At 37.9% G+C, this 21,232-nt stretch overlaps 1 protein-coding gene and 1 long non-coding RNA gene across 6 annotated transcripts in view; one reads left to right on the forward strand and one right to left on the reverse strand.

Annotated features, from left to right (window-relative positions):
* The window catches only part of LOC116420791, a 36,939-nt gene extending 25,854 nt beyond the window's left edge, over positions 1-11,085 (forward strand). For both annotated transcript variants that reach the window (XR_004231238.1, XR_004231239.1), the window contains 2 exons: positions 9,680-9,777; positions 10,563-11,085. This is a non-coding gene — a long non-coding RNA (uncharacterized LOC116420791). The remainder of the gene's footprint in view (positions 1-9,679; positions 9,778-10,562) is intronic.
* The window catches only part of CSNK1G2 (casein kinase 1 gamma 2), a 78,643-nt gene that overhangs the window by 40,821 nt on the left and 16,590 nt on the right, over positions 1-21,232 (reverse strand). The window contains exon 1 of one of the 4 annotated variants that reach the window (XM_031948124.1): positions 9,411-9,681. The exons of 2 other annotated variants lie outside the window; for them this stretch is intronic. The gene's annotated coding sequence lies outside the window, so the exon portion shown is untranslated. Of the gene's footprint in view, positions 1-827; positions 1,373-9,410; positions 9,682-21,232 lie in introns of those variants that run through there. One more of the 4 variants, XM_031948125.1, reaches the window with a different exon arrangement.

Genomic DNA, 21,232 nt, shown 5'->3' on the forward strand with positions numbered 1-21,232 from the left:
TTTATCCAAAAGCTACCAGAAATAGACATTTACTATCTAAGAAAAACTGACTCCAAACTGAGTTACTTTCGTAAAGAAATTTTTTTGTTTTTGTTTTTTAAAAGAGGTAATTGTCTCAACTGGTATACCAACTCCAAACACGTCTTTTCCCCTATAGAGCCCTAACTCTTTGTACAAGATTGTAAGGCTAGTCCACATCTAGAGCTTAACATGTTCAGTTCTTCAAAGCAGGCATTAGAAATGATGAAAAATTTAGTTTTGGGGTACCAAATCAGCTTACAAGGAATTCAGCTTATAAGGAGTGAATTCTGAATTAAGCTAAGGGAAGTAGAGTTTTGGGAAGTTCTATTTCCCTCCATCCTCTCAAGATACAGTTAATGTCCTTTTGACCCAATGATCCTTCTGAAATCCCTAGAGATATAATTCTAGTAAGTATTTTACAGCAACACTGTGGAAGCAAATGACTGGAGTAAAAGTAGACATAGATCAGTTGAAGGAATGGCTGAAAAAACTATCATACTCAACAAGGAATATGATTATTCATATTAAAATAGTTAGAAACAAATATGAGGAATTCAGAGAAACATGGGAAAATCTGTCTGAACAGAGATATAAAGGGAAAAAACCAAAATCAAGAGACTATTGGGAGGAAGGCAACTATAACGCAATATAAGAACTACATCACTGGGATGGAATCAGATCAGGAATTTAGGGTTGGCTCAATTTCCCAGTTTTAGGATAATTAATCTTTCAAACAGCAACTTACTACAGAAGAAAACACAATGGCCTTAGAGTCTAGGTTTTAGTCCTGACTGCCATTAACTTACTATGTGATGTTAGGCAAGTCATTTCCTGTTCTTAGGCCTTCCACTTCTTTAAATGAAGGATAATGGACTGGATCTCTGAGAAGCCTCCCAGCTCTTATCTTCTATCGTTATCTGGAATGCCATGGTTCTAATCCCTGCTTTCCTACTGAGCAGAAGATAGAAAAGAGTGACTGGGTGTCATTTGATCATAAATGTTACAGTGATGATTGTGGATGGACATTTGTAAGCCGAAGAGAGAACTCAGTTGGACCCAACCTCTGCAGCTCCCTATCACTGGCCCAAAGTCATCAGCTACAGCACCTCTGACATACATACACACCAATCCTCCTATATTTTTTCTATAGTATCATAGAATAAAAGCTGGCTGATGATTGCCGATTGGAACAATTGCCCCACAAAAAGCAATCTACCAAGATTCATCTCAGATCTAATTATGTTCACTCTGCTATTTTTATTAAGGCAAGGGAATAAATACTCACAACTTAAAAAAAGATTCAACATTCAACAACAAAGGTCTGAAAAAAAGGTTTTCTGCTTAAAATAAAATGTTAATTTTAAAACTTGTAATTCATTCCATTATGAATCATTCTACAGAATAATAACCATATTAAATGATAAGGCAGATCTGAAGTCTGCTCAGTCTTCAGACTTACATACATTATACATTATAGAGGTATAATACAACTGTTTGTTGGATGATTTCGTTTCTGGAACCCTTTATGATAAAAAAGTATGTAATCATGTTGCCTAAAGGTATCATGATGTATAGCAGAAAAAATACCCCACTGCTCTTTGCTGCCTGTAAATTCCCACAGATGGAAATAAATGCTCACTTAAAATGCTCTGTACTATTTGGTTCTTACTGAGACATTTCTGATTTGGGAAAATCTTTGATAAAGAACCATTTAGTGTTTGATGGCCCAGAGCTCTGAGAAGTGAAGTGACTTTCCCAATCACACAGCCAATATGTGTCAAAGAAGGATCTGAACTAAAATCCTCCTGTTTATTTTATAATACATAGTTGTCCCAGAAACAGGAGTACTATGTACTATAAAATACTATACTATATAAAGTAATATAAAGTACTATATATACTATATACAGTACTATACCAGCACTTATCAGACATGGACTCATGATATCTGGGGAACTGAATAGCCTGGCATTATACCTATTACATATCTCTCTCTCTCTCTCTCTCTCTCTCTATGTGTATATATATATATATATATGTTTCATTTCCCTAGCCAGATTATAGATTCCTGATAGCAGCTAACACTACTTATACAATCTTTGTATTCTTTTCAAATACAATCACACCTATTCCAAGAAAACACAATAAATGCAGTAGAACAATATTAGAGAAGAGTACATTTTTTTAAATAAAAAAATCATAAAGAATATGTGTCAATGAAAATTAGGCTGGGGCACAAGCATTACAATAGTGCTACCAATCAGTAATTCTACAGTTAGCTGAGGGATGTCAACCAGTGGGGTTTGGTTAAAAAAATGCCCATGATGATCCTTGTCAGATGATGCTGGTCCAGATCCTATTATGTGAGGTATTCCATACCTGTGATAGGCATTTCATATAATTACTGTATGCTCCATAAATATCCTTTGGTTGACTGAAGACTTCTCTGGCCTCTAAAACAAGGCACTCAAAACAAGACCTGGCTTTATCTGGGAAGTATCCTAGGGTGATAATTGAAGCTTCCTCCTCACTTGGGAAGATTGCCATCTTGGGTTGCTATGTTACCCTGACAAGGTTGCCCAGGGTCTGCACTGGCTATCTGAATTCCAAGCTCAAGCAAAATGATGGTGGATGGATGGATAGATGGATGATTGCCTATCCACTTCCATGTCCTTGTTTGAAAAGAATTTCCCGTGCTATCAGCTTTTTTCTACTTCTCCAGCTGGCAACATATGGGTCACTTGGCAATTTTTCCTCTCTGAAACACATCACTTTAACATTCGTTTCTGTCAAAACCTCATCAGCTGTTTCTCCACCTTTTCAATGAGTTGTAAGGCTTTCTGAAGAGGCTCTCAGTCACTCAGATATAGTATCTCTGGGCCATTAGTAAAGTAACCAAAAGGCAACAGCCTGATCTCTGACGACTGAAAGGGAAGCCATGGAGACATACTACTTATTCTATAAACATGACATTTTACTTATATCCAATTAGATAAACTGTTATAAATCTAGTTGCATCCCTTGTTAAGGAGTGGACTAAGAAACCAAAATTGGCAATACTCAGGACCCTATTTTGCAAATGATACCTGCTTTAGCTCCAAATAACTTCAAGAAATGGAAAACAGGTAGAAGGGACCTTAGGCATCCCTGAATCCAAATCCTATCTTAAATATGATTCCAAATTTACAGTATTCATAACAAATGATCTTACTTCTTTTCTTGTCCTCCACTCTCATCACTCCAAACAAAATGGTCATCAAGTCCAAGAGTTCATTTTGAAGATGAGTAAACCAAGATTAATCGACTTGCTCAAGGTCTCATAGCAAAAGCTGACTCCAGATGAAGCACATAAAATGTAGACCAGCTTCCACCTAAAACCCACCCTTCTGAAAATAGCCTTAGATGGTCTTCACTATATAAAGCTCTAAATATGCATTCCTGCAATTTCTACTCCTTGGTCCTAATTTGGTGTCTGAAGCAACTACAACAAGCCTACCTGATCCTTCTTTTTTTTTTATAACAACTCTTCATCAAGACAACAGAAGACAACGATCACTTCCTACCCACCCCCCCATCTTTTCTTTTTCAAGATCTAACTTCTGCATGTGTAATGCAACCCCTCTTATGGCATGGTTTTGGAGTCAGAGGACCTGGACATGAATCTATACCATTTGTGTAACTTTGGGCAAATCACTTCCACTCCCTGAGCCTCAATTTTCCCCCTCAGTAAAATAAGTCTCTAAATAATCTCTAAGGGTTTTTTTCTCTGTCCCTAAATCCTATTGTTTTCTAGATTGATTCCAATATGCCAATGTATTCCTGAACACAATAATTCAGATACAGTGCAATCAGGGTAAATAACACCAAAAATAAATCATAAAATTATAGTGTACATAATTTTTTTTAATTTAAGCTTTTTATTTACAAAATATATGCACGGATAATTTTTCAACACTGGCCTTTGCAAAACCTTGTGTTCCAAATTTTCCTCTCCTTCTCCCCACCCCTGCCCTTAGTTGACAGGTAATCCAATACATGTTAAATATGTTAAAATAAATGTTAAATCCAATATATAGTGTACACAATTCTCTGATGATTTTAAGGCCCCTCCAATAACTATGAACATAACATGATCATAACATGATGATAACATGATCAGCATTAAGAATGTCAAAATTTGTTTCCACAACAATTCTTTTCAATGACAGGAGTACTTAAGTTAAATTTGTGATGATCAATCAGGGAGATTCCTTTTATGAAGATACTGGGCTATGTAACATGTCCCTGGGAAATGCAATCTCCAAATGAACTGCTTTGAAATGAAATCCTGACTGTACTTGAGCTAGATTGTGGTCACAGATGTTTAGTTGCCTTACTCCAAATGGATATCAGAAAGCTGTAAATGAGATGGTAATGTAAAATAACAGAAGTGTAAAATAATAGAAATTGGAATCTGTCTATACCTGTTTGCCTATGGCAGGAATATAAGATTCAAAAGCTAGAGGAAATGGATTCAACTTCAAGCTCTTAATATTTCCTAGCTACATGACTATGAGCAAGCCTACTACATTTAGATTTTGGTTCTGTAAAGAGAAAAATTGTGTGCATGTGTATATGTGTATATTTATGTACACATATGGTTGAGCTTACAGAGCTATCATGAGGAAAGTACTTTGTAAATTCTATAGCCTAGAGAAATAGGAGCTATTATCTTGATTTCATAACGATTAATTTTTTAAATTCTAATTTCCTCAACTGAATGGATGGATGTCCATCAGTTGGAGAATGGCTGAATAAATTGTGGTATATGAATATTATGGAATATTACTGTTCTGTAAGAAATGACCAACAGGATGATTTCAGAAAGGCCTGAAGAGACTTACACGAACTGATGCTGAGTGAAATGAGCAGGACCAGGAGATCATTATATACTTCAACAACAATACTATATGATGACCAGTTCTGATGGACCAGGCCATCCTCAGCAACGAGATCAACCAAATCATTTCCAATGGAGCAGTAATGAACTGAACCAGCAATGCCCAGAAAAAGAACTCTGGGAGAGGACTAAAAACCATTACATTGAATTCCCAATCCCTGCATTTCCTTCACAAGCTAATTGTACAATATTTCAGAGTCTGATTCTTTTTGTACAGCAAAATAACATTTTGGTCATGTATACTTATTGTGTATCTAATTTATATTTTATATTTTTATAATTTTTATAATTTAATATATATTTATAATATAAATTTATAATTTATATTTTAATATATTTAACATCTACTGGTCATCCATTTCCATTTAACTTTTTTTAACTAGAAAGCTCCCCCATAAAAAGTGGGCATTTTCTTTTGAGTTTTATAGCTGAAAAACTTTGGGAAGGACTTTTGAGGAGTAATCTTATTCAATTTCCCCCTCAAAGCAGGATCATCTCTACTCATGTACTCATCAGTACACAGTACTGGATTTGACAGTCACACCTTGAGTTGAGGTCCTGCCTCTGACATTCACTAATGTATGATCCTGTTTAAATAACTTAAATAATCTCCACTTCAGAAAAATGGAGTTGTTATTTTTTATTACCTGCCTCACAAGGCTATTTTAAGGAGAATGTTTTGTAAAGCTGAAAGTACTATGAAAATCATTAAGGAAGCCTATGCCATTAGCAGTCATTTCAACTTGATAATTACACACTCTCTATATCATGTCAAAGTCTATTCAGTGTCTGCTTGGGCCTAGTTCAGTCCTCAAAGAAAGGAGGTGATACAGTGACAAAGCACTGGGCCTGAAGTGGAGAAGATTCCTCTTCCTGAGGTCAACTCTGGTCTCAGATACTTACTGGTTTGTGTGACCCTGGACAAATCAATTCAACCTCTGTTTGCCTCTGTTTCCTCATCTGTCAAATGAAGTAGAGAAGGACTGTTCAGTCCTTGGGCAGCTAGGTAGCGCAGTAGCACCACCCCTGAAGTCAGAAGAACCCGAGTTCAAATCTGACCTCAGACACTTAACACTTAACACTTCACACGTCCTGGCTGTGTGACCCTGGACAAGTCACTTAATCCCAACTGTCAGTCAGTCCTCTAAGTGTGGGGATCAAACTCTTGCCTGTGGAGTCAGTGAGGCCATTCAAATGTAACTAAGAAATGTTTAACACACCACCATCCCAAAAAAGAACACAATACAAGAGTTCATGTTAATACGTGGCTTTCTAAGTCAAATGCAGCCTGGAGGTTTCTATTCGAGTTTGACACTACTGCTCTAGCACTAATCAGAACAAGTCTTTTTCTCTTCAAATCCCTTCAAGTATCCCTTTAAGCATTTATAGAACAAAAATATCATGTAAGCCTTCCTTTCAACAGGCCATCCTTTCAACCACTGCTCATCCTAAAAAGGAGAAAAGATACAAATGACAAAATGGGCCAACAGCAGAAACTTACTTTATCTCTGCCTTTCAAAACACTTATCTTCTTCCTTCAAAGCTTTGAACTCTAGGTTTAACCTCCTCTGGTCATCTTTCCCACTAGTGTAATTACTTTCCTCAAATTATCTTGTCCTTCATTTAGTGACATATGTTTTTCTCTCAATTAAATTTCATTTCTAGGAAAAGATACTCTTTAATTTGCCTTTGTATTTCTGGCATCCAGCACAAGACAGAAGTAGGTACAGAACCACTGAAAGAAAAACTGAAGAAAACAATCTCTAAACTACACCATAGAGCCCATTCTACTGTACTTTCTCTCTAATTTTGTATTTGTGGATGCATGTTCAAAGGAGAAAGTTCTAAAGCCCCATTCCATCCTCAAGTATCTTCTAGTAAAGAAATGTAGTATCATTACCACTATAGTTTGAACATCAAATCCTAATTCTCTATACTATACCATACATATACATGTATGGTTACTAATCATACATGTATATGTATCTTTGCTGAGAAGTTGTATACTAAAACTGATTGAAATTGACTTGAAGACCTAAAACCAAGGTTCACATTTTGATTCTTATACTTAATAGCTAGTGTCTACATGAGCTAGGTTGACTCAACTTTCTGAGCCAATGTATTCAACTGTCAAAAGGGAGACAGTATTACTTCCACTGGGAAGTGGTGTGTAAACCCTAAAGGGATATAAAAACACAAATTACTGTTGCTAATAATAATAGCTTTCAGAAAGCAAAACCATTCAGTTACCCACAGGACAGGACAGGATCTAAAGCTAGAAGCAACACCCGAGATTTAATCTAACTCCCTCATTGAAACAAAGGCCCAGTTCATTCTGTAACATGGTAAACCAATCCTCTTGTCAGAGAACAAACTGATGGTCATAATCACCAAGATCCCTTTGCAGCTCAGGCCAGATGCTCAAATCTCTATTTCATGTTCAAAGCCAAATTAATGTCAAAACAGCTTAGAACTAATTGACCAACAAATATAAGAGATTGTATAAGCCACCGTGTTCTAGGCTGTGTATGTATATCTACAGAAATATGTGAGCTATTTTGTATAACAGGCACTAATTATCTGTTGAAAGGACTAGCAATTCAACATTAAGCATCTATTATGTAAAGGCACTGCAGACACAAACATGAAAAATGGCATTATCCTTACCCTCAAGGATCTTAGAATCTACTGGCTCCAAGCTGGCTTGTTACGGCTTTGTTTTTCTCTCTTCCCCCTCAATGACTGGGGGTCATTGTGGAGGGTGAGAGGTTAGGAGAGAAAATTCAAAAATAAAAGGAAAATCTTAAGTAAGGTGAGGAGAGGGGAAGAAAGAAAATAAATTCAAAAATAAAAGGATAATCTTAAGTTAAAAAAAATAGTTGAATCAGAGCAAAACCTTGAAGGAATAGAATTTTAACAGGTAAGGATGAAGAGGAAGACATTCTGGGCATTAGGGATAATCTGCCCAAACACCTCTAGGCAAGAGACAAAATGCTGAGTTCAAGGAACAAATAGTCCAATTTGGCTGAACACGCAATGTTGTAAATGTATTGAATGTGAATTAAAGCTAAAAAGGTAGGCTGGAACCAAAGGGCTCTGAATGCCAAGATGAGGAGCATCCTGTAGGTCATGAGAAGTGATGGCAGGTTTTTGAGCAAGTGAGTCAAATGAAGGGAAGGGAAGTTAGGGAAAGGGAAGGGAGTCTTATGATTTTTGCAAGGAGGATCAAACCCAAGAATGATAGGACTATGTGAGAAAATTGAGAAAGTAATGAAGTGGCTAAAAGAGTTCAGAGGGAGAGAAATAACATTGCTGCTTTGAACAATGGAAGGTTTCTTTTGGAAAGAAACCAGACATATATAGATGATGGCAATTTTAAGAGACAGTGGCATTTCTACAAGGTAATGGGCATTTTTTTCATGTAAAAGTCAGAAAGAGCAAGGTCTGGGGTTCATTGCGGGTAGAGGCTAGATAGGGATAAGCTAAGAAGACAATTTAGGAGGAATGCTTCCGCCATGGTGGATGGACCCAACTCCATTCCACTCCATCCATGCCAAGCAGCTTAGCTGGGATACTTCTACCTCAAAAAATTGCCATTCTACAACTTCTAGGTGAATAAATAAGATCTTATCATCTACATGATAAGATATATACAAAAACTTTCTGTAAAAGCAGAATTAGACCTTATAAGCCAACATATTTTACTGTAATTCTCCCACAAAAAAGGTCATTATTTTACTGAGCACAAGCCATTTATGTGACAAAAAATTTCTTGTCATCTAACAAAGCAATGTACTGCTGAAATTACTGTTTTCAGAGAACCCAACATAGAAACTATCATTTAATTATTACTAATAATATCCAATATTTATATGGGGCAGCTAAGTGGCATAGTGAATAGAGTACCGAGTCTAGAGTCAGGAAGACTCCTCTTCCCGAGTTCAAATCTGGCCTCAGATTCTTCCTAGCTGTGTGACCCTGAACAAAACACTTAGTCCTATTTGTCTCAGATTCCTCATCTGTAAAATGAGCTGAAGGAAATTTCAAAACATTCCTGTATTTCTAAGAAAACTCCAAAAAGGAGTCACCATGAGTCAGATGTGACTAAAAATGACTGAACAAATATTTATACAGAAAGCCTTAGGGTTTGCAAAGCATTTTACATGCTATCTCATTTGACCCTCACAACAGTCCTGTGACATATATGCTATTATTATGAGGACAGGTTAGGTGACTTACCAAGGGTCACACAGTAAGAAAGGCAAGATCTGAACCTGATCAGTTCCCTGGCTCCAAGTCTAGACTCTCTCACCTAGCCACATCAGAGGCAGCAGAAATGTTAGAGTTCAGTTGATCCATTCTTCTCATTTCCATATGGGGCAACCCAGGAAGGCTCTGGAGGATCTCATGATTTACTTATTTATGCAAGTTCCCACAACTAGTAACTTACCAGACAGCTGGGACCTGGACCCAGGTCTCCTGACTCCAAGAACAGGATTCTTTGCACTTCATTTATGTTGCCTCCTTTTCAAACAAATTATTCCACAACCACAGGAAGCTAATGGGCAAACCAAAACCATAGTGTGTCTTCAGTCAGATTTTAGACAAGAGCTCCAGATATGGATGATATTCATATTATTTCATTATAGAGGAAGTAAAGCTTTCTAAAGTGTCTCTCACCTCCCCATTTCTTCCTTCTTCCTGCCCTTTTTTCAACAGATTCCCTGATTATTAGTAACTGCCAATCAATCATCTGTCTGCATCTCTTACTGCCTCAGTTACACCTGCCTGGGAAATATTCACCATGAGATACAAAGGTATGAAAAAATGCCATGATGGAAATTTTAGCAGAAGCATAGGCTTCAAATATCCAAGCTAAAAATAATTATGTATTAGAAGAGTTGAGGGGCTAGGAATATTCTAAAATTAAAGACAAACTCAATATAAAGATTGGGTAAACAGTTTTAAGATTGATTTCTAGGGAATCTTTTAAAGCTTCCAACTGCTCATCTGTAGTGAAATCCACTTAAATTCAGCTGTCATTTGTATTTAAAACTAAATACAAACCAGTGTGACTCAAGCTGTAGTGTAGATCTCTAATGGGTGGAACTCAGGGAAAATTGCATTCCATCACCAACTATTAAGATATAGGTATATTTTACCTTCATGCAAACCAATCTGCTTTCTTAGCAGATAACTCTATACTGACTCCCCAGATAAGGACTTCAAAAATCAATAAAAAAAAACTATAAAATGTGTTCCATACTTCTTATTCTTACTGCTAGAAAGGACTTGAGAGATCATCTATTCCAACCCTTTCTTTTCACAGGTGTGGAAACTGAGGCCCAGACCTGTATATTTTGCATTGTTCCCTAGCAGCAAGAATGTGTTAAGTCATTAACACTCCCTTGTTCCCCAGGTGGCAAGTCTACCTTGAAAGGGGTGCTATCTGTGGCTGTGAACAGTTCAAAATTGAGGCAGGATGGTATAAGAACTATGAGCAGGTCCATGAGGATCACCAACTGAAGGGATCATGGAATTAGAAGGTTAGCATTAGAAAGACTCCTTAGAGTTCAGCTAATTTGTCTACCTTGTTTTTCAGATGGGAATGGGAAAACAGACTCAAACATGGGAAGGGCCTTATTCAAGAAGTCATACAGAAAGATAACTGAAGATATAGGACAAGAATCCATGTCTCCTGACTTTCAGGCCAGTGCTTTCATTACAATATTGCTGCTGCTCCTAATTAGCGATAAAAATACTATGTTCAAAGGCCCAGGGCTATTGTGAGGATGTGCTCTCTAGAACCCAACCAGCATTTTTGCATGGGAGTGGTTTGATCAGTGAATATTTCTGTGTTAAGACTGGACACCTAGTCCCCAACAGAGTCGGCATGGGTTTACATTTTAGCTGTGCGTCCCAGTTATAGTCTTGCAAGTTCTGCCACAAGTTTTTGTCAAAGGCCCAGTTACCTGTCCTGTTCTTTTGGGCATTTCCCATCTTGTCAAGGCCAATGACCAGGTCTCCTTTGATGGACCCAGGAATCTTCTCTTCTGACCTGCTCTATTCAGTGATGTCACAGTTCCTAGGGTTGACATCACTCAAAACAATACATTAGACCAGAGTGAATTTGAAAAAAACTGTGTGGTCCCAACATGTTTTTTTTATGTGTGAGGCACATAAGTGTCTAAAAGTGGATTCAGTGGGCTGGGATTGGAATCTGTTAGTGCTACTAACTGTGTGACCCTGGGTGAGTCACTTCCACCCCTGGAACTCGGTTTCCTCATCTGTAAAACGAAGAGGTTAGAATGGTCCCAACTAAACTTTAGAATCTATAAGATATCCTATGGGAATCAGGTAGAGTCATCAAGCAGAGCAGCTGGGACCCTCCCCCTCAGCACTCAGAAGAGTGGGAGAAAAGGGACCTTTTCTGGTCACACATCTTTCATTCCATTCCTTGTCATGGGTCACATTCCATTTAGAATAGAAGCTAATGAGAAGCAACAGTACAAGTTCCTTAAGACCAAGAACTCTCATTCATTTTACTCTATCTCTCCTGGCTTGTAGGAAGCACTTAAAAGATATTTATTGAATTTCTATAGCCAGCAAGGAGATCTCATTTCCACCCTCTCAGGGCCTCAGATTCCTCACCTAGAAAATGGGCACTTTAATGCAGCCAACAAAGAGTGTTTGGAAAGTACCTCAAGATTCTCAGATGAAAGGTGTTAGGAGGCAGTTATTATTTTAATTATAGCCCCACTGATAAAGGAAGCACATTCTGCTTGCTCTACCAAAGGGCAAACTACTTCCTCCAAAGGGTTTGAAATATACCCGAGAAGATGAAAGCTCTGGCGTTGCCAACACTACCATAAAAACCAGCATCTGGGGGTGGTGAGGCTACCATAATCTCAGAGCCAGAAGAGAGATCCCAGAGGTCATCTAGTCCAACCCATAATTAAACCGGAATCCCTTCATCCCCAACAAGTATTTCTGAAGGCAAAGAAGGCATTCCTCTTCCCCTCTTTTTAAACAGATACAGAACTTGAAGCCTCATAACAACCTCAATGACTTGGGGTGTATCACAACTTCTAGGTCTGTTTTCCCACTGGAAAACTGGAGAGGGGGAAAAAGATTAGATAACTCTTTAAGTTTCCCTTTCAGTTCTACATCCCTGTTCTTATTGGATATAACCTCACCAGGACAAACCTCACCCATCTTCTACCGGTACACTAACCCTTAATTAACCCAAAAAAGGCTGTTTGAAACTTTTTTTCTGGAATAACAGGAAGTAGGTTGGCAAAGGAAAAAACATCTGCAGAGTCTTCTTCCACAGGATCCTCAAAAAATCAGAGCCTCACCAGGAGTTGCCCAATGAGAAAGGAGGTCTTTCTCCCTAAAGTCAGGTCATTTCCTGCAGTAAGCAGCAACAGGCTAACATTCCCCAACTCCAAAAGCTCGATTCCAGGTTTTATGGGCTAGAGGAATATTAAAGATCACAGAATGTTAAAGCTGGAAAGGATGAGGGACATTATCTAGTGCAGACCCAAAAGGTATTAAGTATAATAACTCGGGTCACAAAACTAATTAGTACATCAGCAAGAATCAAAACTCAGGTATCCTGACTTCTAATTCAATAGCTTCTGATTGAAAAGGTATTTAGAGCAAGAGCTGGATGCAAGTATTTCCAATGACTAGTTCTGCATTTGGAAAAAATTTCTAAGCTGCTATTGAGCCTTAATCTTCTCATCTGCAAAATGGAGATAATACATATTCTACCTCAAAAACAAAACAAAACAAAAAACAAAAAAACGGTGCTTTAGAATAATTATCAAGTGACTATAATCCTAAGATTGAGAGAAATCATTCAATCAACCATTTGGCACAGGATGATGAAGCATAAAGAAGTAGGTGACTTCCTGAAGATACAAAGGGGTAAAAAAACAGATCTATTTTTGTATGAAGTTCCTTTGTCTCCAAATCCAGGGAGATTTTCATGACACCATGTGCTCTGTCAGTCCTGTTATCCAGGCCAGATGAAGATTTTGGCAACACATAACCCCCAAATTTGAAGCAACATTAACAACTTGAGGATGATGATAAAATGAACAGCAGCTCACACTTAAGCTTTAAGACTTGAAGAACACATTACATATATTAATTTCATCTCTCATTAATCTACTAAATTTCATCCAGTGGATGATCAGCATCAGCAGATCATAATGAGCACTATAAGCCTAAGTCAAGATGGGGAAGGTAGCTTCAAAGAGTAAAAACTACATTGAGAAACTAAAGTGTCCAGCATAAAGAAAATGAGAAAATTACTAATTCTTTAACTTGAGCATTCACTCTCTGCAGCACTGTGCTCAGTTCTAGGTGCCATCTTTTAGGAAAAATACTGATAAAATGAAAAATGTCCAGAGGAAGATACCAAGATGGTGAGGGAAGTGGAGGAGCAGCTCAAAAAAATGGAAATGAACTCAGGAGACAGAACCTTAAATGGCAATGTGACTATTGTCTTCAAGCATCTGAAAGGTTGTTGTGAAGAACAAGGATTGTATCTATCCTTTTAGATACAATCATGGAAATGGGAGAGAGGAAGATTTCAGCTCATTTAAGAAAATACCATCTAAAAAGGAAAATTAGCCACAAATGGGAGAGGCTGCATTGGGAGGCTGGGAACACCCTTGAAAAACTTCAAGCAGGGACTGGATGACCACTTGTTACACATGCATACAGACAATTCCTGTACAGGGGATTGAACTAAATGACCCATACCTAGCAAAGGCTGGCATGTGTATATATGCATACATGTGCATATACATACATGTATGTACACACACACACATATATATAATATATATATATAAGTCTTGGCTATATAAGCCCCTTGGCTAAGGGGCTATATAAGTCTTGGTGGTCTCCTGGATCCCTTCTAAATCTGAGGTTTTATTGTTCTACGAAAAAATTCAGGACCATGGAGCTCATGCTTGAGGTGATTTAAGTAGAATTGCTGGGTTAGAGAAAGATGACATAATGCTGCAAAACAGCCATTCCTCCAGTCCAAGTAAACAAACCCCTGGATCTTGCTCACAAAATTATACAACTATTCAGCATTCTCTCCAGAACCCAGGGAAGAGATGAAACTTTCCTGATTCTTCCATGTCATCAGAATTGAGAGTACACAGTACAAACTGCAAGCTCTAAGGACATTACTACTCTGGGGTCTCCTTGCAAACTGCTGAAAACTTGGTTTTCAAAGAACATAAGCTTTGTTAACAAAGCTCCCCACCATCTACCTTGTCGGGTGAGAATTGAAGAAAGGCAAAGTAACTTGCTAAACCACAGGACTTTTCTATTCCTGGGCTTTTTTCCCCCAAGAGAGCTCACCCTAGACAGTGCTCAATTCTCCAGAGAAGGGTGGAGGAAAAAAAAAGATAGGCTTTGGGACACCTGGAGGTTTCTGAATCTGTTAACAATAAAGTCTCCCTACATGTCCAAGTCATTCTAAGATTCTGCTATCTTTCATGTGAGATGCTTCAAGGATCCACAATTTCTTGCGTGAATATCCCCTCCACTAACACAGACTAGAACCTCCTCACCACCTTAGAAAACAATGTGCATGTGTTCCTATGGCCTAAAAACCCCACCACATTGGCAGTGAACCCTCTGGTGATGGGCCTCTCTAAACAAAGCTAAGATGGGTCTTGGATAACAGGGGAAACAGGGCATTGTTGGGGCTGTACTCAAAATCTTTCCAGCTTGGTAATGGCATAGTCTTTTCAAAGGGCTCTAGATTTAAGAGTTTAAAGGGACCAGACAGCCAAGCAAAGGGTCATTGTCTCCATGACACAATGATCCATTTATCAGGAAACAGACCAAAAAACCAATAGAATCAAATAATTACTCAGCAATGTTTGAAGAACTGGACTAGAATTGGAGACTTTTTCCACATGTGACATTATATTTCCTCCTCCTTTCCCCATCCTGCCACACTCCCAACTACCCTCAATTTAAAAGCATTAAGCACCTACTATGTGCCACAACACTTTAGATAAAATAAAATTGTCCCTGCCCTCATGGGACTTGCATTCTATTGAGTTCTCCTCTATCCACAGAATAGGCTGTCCTGGGTATATCCAAAACTTTAATAAGTTAAATGTTTTTGTAAAAGTGTCAGATTTTGGTCCAACACACTTGGAACAAGAAGCTGCCAGGGAGAACATTTTCTTTTCAAGGCAGCCCAATGCAGTCAAAGAGCATTGGATTTGTTGTTAATGGGCATGGCTTTGAATCACAAACTCGAGACTCAGATTCCCTCTACACCTTAAGCAAATCACTTCACTTCTAGGGGGCTTGGTTTTCTCAATTGTAATGTCATCAAATCTGTGTGACCAGAGACACCAGTTGTTTCACCTATCAGCCTCAACTGAGAATCAAATTTAGATGTATCTAATGGCACTGTATAACATAAAACTATTATGACAATATTTGGCACTTCCTGAAACAACATTTTCCACCTTCCTGAAACTTGAGAATTCTATCTATGAATTCAAAAGACAAACTCATTCCCCTTTCTGAGTTCAACTTAATCAAGTCATCCTGGGCCTTTGAGACTTACTACTTTAATTACCAAAGAAGATATTTTCTCCCCCATCTCTGAAATTTTATCCACTACTTAAGCCTATTTAAATGGAAACTTTTTGTGACATCAGGTTATCATCCATACCTACCAAAAGCTTGACCAATTATAATGCTGTAATATTATGACATCAGGCACAGATGCAATGAGAGAGGCAACTAGGCAACTGACTTCTGTATCCAGATGAGGCCTACAGTAAGAGGGAGCAAACAGAAAGCAAACCTATGGAATGCTTTTTTTTTTTTTTTGGTCACACCAGCAGATGTTTCCAGAGAGAATTTGGCTTCCAGTTTTCCATGGGCACAAGTAGATTCAAGCCAGGCCAGTAACCAGCTACTTTTATGTGTTGTTAGGTGATGTTATGCCAAGTCACAACAGGAAAGAGCAACAGGACAAGCCAGGTCAGAAATTCAGGCTCCCAAGAAAGATCAGAAGGCAGGGAAGTCATGACCATGTCAAATTAGTCTGGAGACAAGTTTTGGACATTGTAATCTAGAGAGTACAGCATCCAGAGTCAGGAAAAACCAACTAGCTAGGAGGAACATGAGAGGAAACAAGTAACACAGACCTGAGGAAGCAAGAATCTAACAACCATTTAGATTGATTTCTAAGAAATCAAGGAACAGGAATCAAAAATCCAGAGTGGATAGCTAAAAATAGCGACAGACAGGCACTGGGGCTCAAACATCTATACAAAAAGATGTGTCTTTGTATTCCAAGCAAAGTACTTTCTTTCCTAGTCTTGATGTTACTTCCTTCCTGAGGTTTCCACCTTTTAGTGGAAGACTACCTGGATCAGTGGGCCAGGACAAGATTTTCCCTTCCACGAGATGCTGGCTACATGGCCTGGATTTCAGGGATGTGTGTTCTGAAGAGGCTCAGAGAAACCAGGCTTAGAAGGACCAAGTAATGCTCAGACATTCAACAAGAGAAGAAGCAAATGGTCAGTCCTGTAACAAGGAGCACTAAAAACCAAACAGACTACTAATCCTCAAGCCAAGGTTGTTTTACAATCCCTACTTAGCAAGAGCTAACTAAAACTAGCAGGCATATGGTGGAAGTAACTTCACAAGGATGAGTACTCAATCACAGAAGGAGCAGAAGAGCTGAGACTTCTGCTTGCTTGTTTGAAGTACCTGGATAAGAAAGATTAGGACAGAAGTGAATGACAAGACATACAAGTGGCACTCCTTACACACAGAGTGGTAAAAGCAGCATGCCGCCACCACTGGGCACTCTGCTACAAAATGCTAAAACCAAGGGCAGGATTAGGCCACAGGTGCTTTCACTGAAATGCCTTCTGTCAATGGAAGCTGGCACTGTCTCTACAATATAGAGTCCTTGAGGGTGGCCAAAAATACTGAAAAGAGAACGGGGCAGTCTGGTCCAGATGTGATACATAGGATGTGAATGCAGAACTTCCTGATCCCATGGCCAGCTCTCTACCCCCTATTTCTCCAGAATACACATCCCTAAAATCCAAGGCATACAGCAACCATCACATTGGAAGGAAAAAGCTAAAAAGTCCTGGCTTACTGACTTGGCAGTTTTATCCCAAAAGGGAGAAATCTCAGGCTAGAAAAGGAAGCCCTTTACCTGAAATACAAAAATATACCTTCATGCATTAGAATAAATCGAATTCTCCATTCAAATATAACTTGATGCCACTAAACTTTTGGACTTAAATTTGTAATGTTCTCTTCTCTAACTTATATTGTTCTCTGTGAGCAGGTTTCTTGGGGGGTTTCTGGAGGTAGCCTTAGTTTCAGTTCACAATAATCACCTCAAATGCAGCCAGCTGTTCAAGTCCAAATCCTTTATTTTCTCTTTCCTTCACTTGGAGCTCAACTAACTTTCTGGAGGCTCATCTCTCTCCTTGATTCCAAGAGCTCTTGCCCCTAGTCCTTTGCCTCTGCCTCTGCCAGCTTCAGCCTCTCGCTCTCAATATCTCCAGCCAGCACACAGGTCAAATATGGAATGATTTGTCTCGCCTCCGAAAGTGGGCTTCTGGGTGTCTGTGGGCTTGTGGGAGCTCCTTGCTTATATGCTGTACATTGAGTATACTCCAATCATTACATCACTGGGAAACCATTATTTGTTGTAGGATTAAATCAATGCTAAATTAGATTTACCCATTGTCTCCTCAATTCCATTAGTACCTTGTTTCAAGTTCTGGCCCATAACATCTCCTTGTAGGATCAGATCAATTACACTGTCTTAGTATCTTGTAAAATCATAAATAACAATCCCTCCCTTTAACATCGACTCCCCATTAAAAATATTAAAATGACAACAATCGTAACAAATATTTGTGTTGAAGCAAAACAAATTTCACATTGGCTGTGTCCAAAAATGTATGTCATAGTCAGTCTACTTTTTCACCTCGAGTCCATCAGTTCTCTTATCAGGTGGGTAACCTACTTTGTTAGTGACAACTCCCTGGAATTAGAGTTAGTCATTGCATTGATGAGAATTTTCAAAAGTTGGAACACTTAATATGTAAATGTCTTCTTTTAATATGTAAATGTCTTCTGTAAGTTCCTTTGATGAAATGCCAAGGTCCTTTCAGGAAAGCACAGAATACATCTAACTTTCTCAACACTTAGGACAAATGCCTGTCATATAATAAGTACTTAACAGATTATGAATATGCTTAAATATTATGAATAAAAGGATTTAATAAATGTTTGTGGAACTGAACTGAGTTCTAGGCTTTGAAGTCTCTTCTACTGTTATTTTATTCTTTCAAAAGGACTAAATCATTAATGTTCAGAAAATGAATACTACTATTCCCATTATATAAACTGAGCACATCCCGCAATCAGCCCATGCTCCTTTTCTCGGTAAATTAAAGGGTATATGCATATACATGTGTGCATGCACAATATATATATATATATATACAGCTAGATGGATGTGTTATATGTATGTTTCTGCTCTCCAGAGTAGAATTCTCCTAATCTATCTAATAAGTCAAAAATCAACAGTTTTTGGATTTGCAAAAAACCTTGCTATTTGAAGTTCCTCTCAATCCTGCCACAATGCTGCTTTTATCAGTAGTACCCTCCAGTTCAACTAGATGAATCTTAAGGCATATGAAATTAGTATTTTTCCACAAAATCCTATGATGGATTCAATCAAAAACAAAGTTCAGGGAGACATGGGATGACTTGGAACCATATATTCAGACCTAGAAGGAACCTACTAGTCCAATTTCCACAGATTAGGTAACTGAGGTCTAGGAGTGATAATTGCCAACAAAGTTAAGTAATCCATGGACATAGAAGAACTAGGTTTGTGATTCCTCTAACACTACTCTTTTCCACTACACAATTCTACACCTCAGGCTTTCAAACCTTTGCTCTTATTTCAATATTTAGAAATGCCCTCTAGTCCAAATCCTACCTATTTTCTAGAATGCTTTGATCATCATCTCAACTTCTAGTTTTATTCAGCAAGTAGTCATACATTTTTCATTCTGACATTTCTCAATATCCTGAAGCATTATTTGATTTTTATCTACCATTTTACACATGTACATCTTCACCTTCCCTTCTAGACACTAGATTCCTCAAGAGAGGCATCGAGTTCAACTTAAATCAGAATTCCCATCATCCCTAAAAAGTAATCCAAGCTCTATTTAAACATCTTCAACAAAGTTAACCTACTATGATCATCCTAATGCAACTTCTAGATAGATCTATGTATTAAGAACTTCAAGATGAGATACCCATAACAGATGGAGGGCTGGACTTGAAATCAGGAAAAGCCAAGTTAAAATCTTGCCTTTGACATGCACTAGCCGAGTAACCATGAGCAGGTCACATAATCTCTTACTTGTCCAGGCAAATTTCTAGGAAGTTACAAATGCAGCTAATCTACAATAGTGGAGGAATTTTTCAGACCAGGAATTTCTTACATGGATAAAATCACAGGACTTCACATCCCGCCCCAAATTTGAAAGTTTTCTCTTGGTACCTTTACACCCTATGCTCCTAGATCTATCCTCCATGATCAAAGCAGTCTCTCTCAAACATCATTGCAGTCCTGCAAATAGTAGTTGAAGACTATTTTCACAACTTTTAAAAGTTCTTTATCTCTTTGGACTAAAGAGCTTTAATTTCCTCAACAGTTTTTGCATGGCATGATTTTTTGACCTTTTCACCATCCTAGCCACTAATGACAAACTGTATACAATTCTTTCCATTCCCCCATCCAGAGAACAGAATATAATTCCCCCACCCAGAGTCACCCGATATTTGTAGACTTGATTCTACAATATATTCCACATCTGGGCAAGACTTTGTGAGACCCTGGGCAAGTCAATGGAAATAGTCTTGAGTCCTCACTTTACATACATATAAAAATAAAGGGATTATATTTTTGACTGAGAAAAAAATTTAGTAAAAAAAAAAAAAATGGGCTGAAACTATGAATGAGCTGGACTAGTTAATCTCTTCCAACATTCTAGGAGACTATATTTTTGAAATTAAGAACTAATCAAGTTCAGAGCTAATGATTCTATGACATCAGGTTTCATTGTGGTACATAGCATTTTGGGTGCTTACTCTTACAGAAAATACTTTTTCCCCTCACACTTGTCCATTCATTTTAATTACGAACTTGAATTAGTTCATATGGTAAATGAGTATGGTTCACAAAAAGCATTTTTACTCTTTTTGTAATTTGCATTTTTGTTAATGCTTGTATTTTATTTTCTTTCTCTTTTTCCTGTTTGATTTTTCTTGTGCAGCAAGATGTATAAATATGTATGCAAATAAATAAAACATAAATTAAAAAAAAATAAAATTCACTGTTTTTCCCCAAGGGGAAGAAAAAAGAGCCACATCCCATCCTCAACAATACCTATTGCCTACCAAACATATTTTTGCACATAGATTTAAATAAAAGTGGAACCTAGAACACACACACACACACACACACACACAAAATATAAATTAGTTCATTAAAGACAGTTGATTTGATAATTTGTTAAAAACAGCAATAGAAAGTTTGTTGGTATTTCTTAGCTCTCCCTATAAATACTAAAAAGAAGGGGAAAAGTTAAGCAAGAAATAAGGACGATGAAGGAAAAGACCATTGGCTGCCAGGTTTCTGCTGATAATAGTATCTTTAGACATAGGAAATGACCTAGAAAAAATGTACATAATTCAGCTTCCTCTTAATCAGATAATCCTTGCAGATCTTCAGCGACTCTCATTTACTTCAGTGGTTAACATACTACCTTTCTCCTCTCCAATTTTTTTCCCCTTTCCCTAAAGGCTGAAATTGCGCTTTGCTTCTGAGAGAACCAGATTTGAAATCAGATGACCCTGGTTAGAATTCCAGCCCTACTACACCACTTAGACAAACTTGGCAAGTCATTTCCTCTCTCTAGTCCCCACTTTCCTTGTCTTTCAAATGAGAAGATGTGGCTAGAACAACTCTTAATTCCTACTGTATCTGCCAAATCTTTAGTAAGTTAAATTAACTAAAACATCTGACCAATTCCATTCCTACTTCTTCCACATCTTTCTCTCACACACACACCATATACCCCTTACTATTCCCTCAAAATAAATATTTACAGTTTAAAAGAAGCAGTTTCCAAGTTATAGTCATAAATCAGGTTA

Source organism: Sarcophilus harrisii, chromosome 1, assembly GCF_902635505.1.
Source record: "Sarcophilus harrisii chromosome 1, mSarHar1.11, whole genome shotgun sequence".
NCBI lineage: Eukaryota > Metazoa > Chordata > Mammalia > Dasyuromorphia > Dasyuridae > Sarcophilus > Sarcophilus harrisii.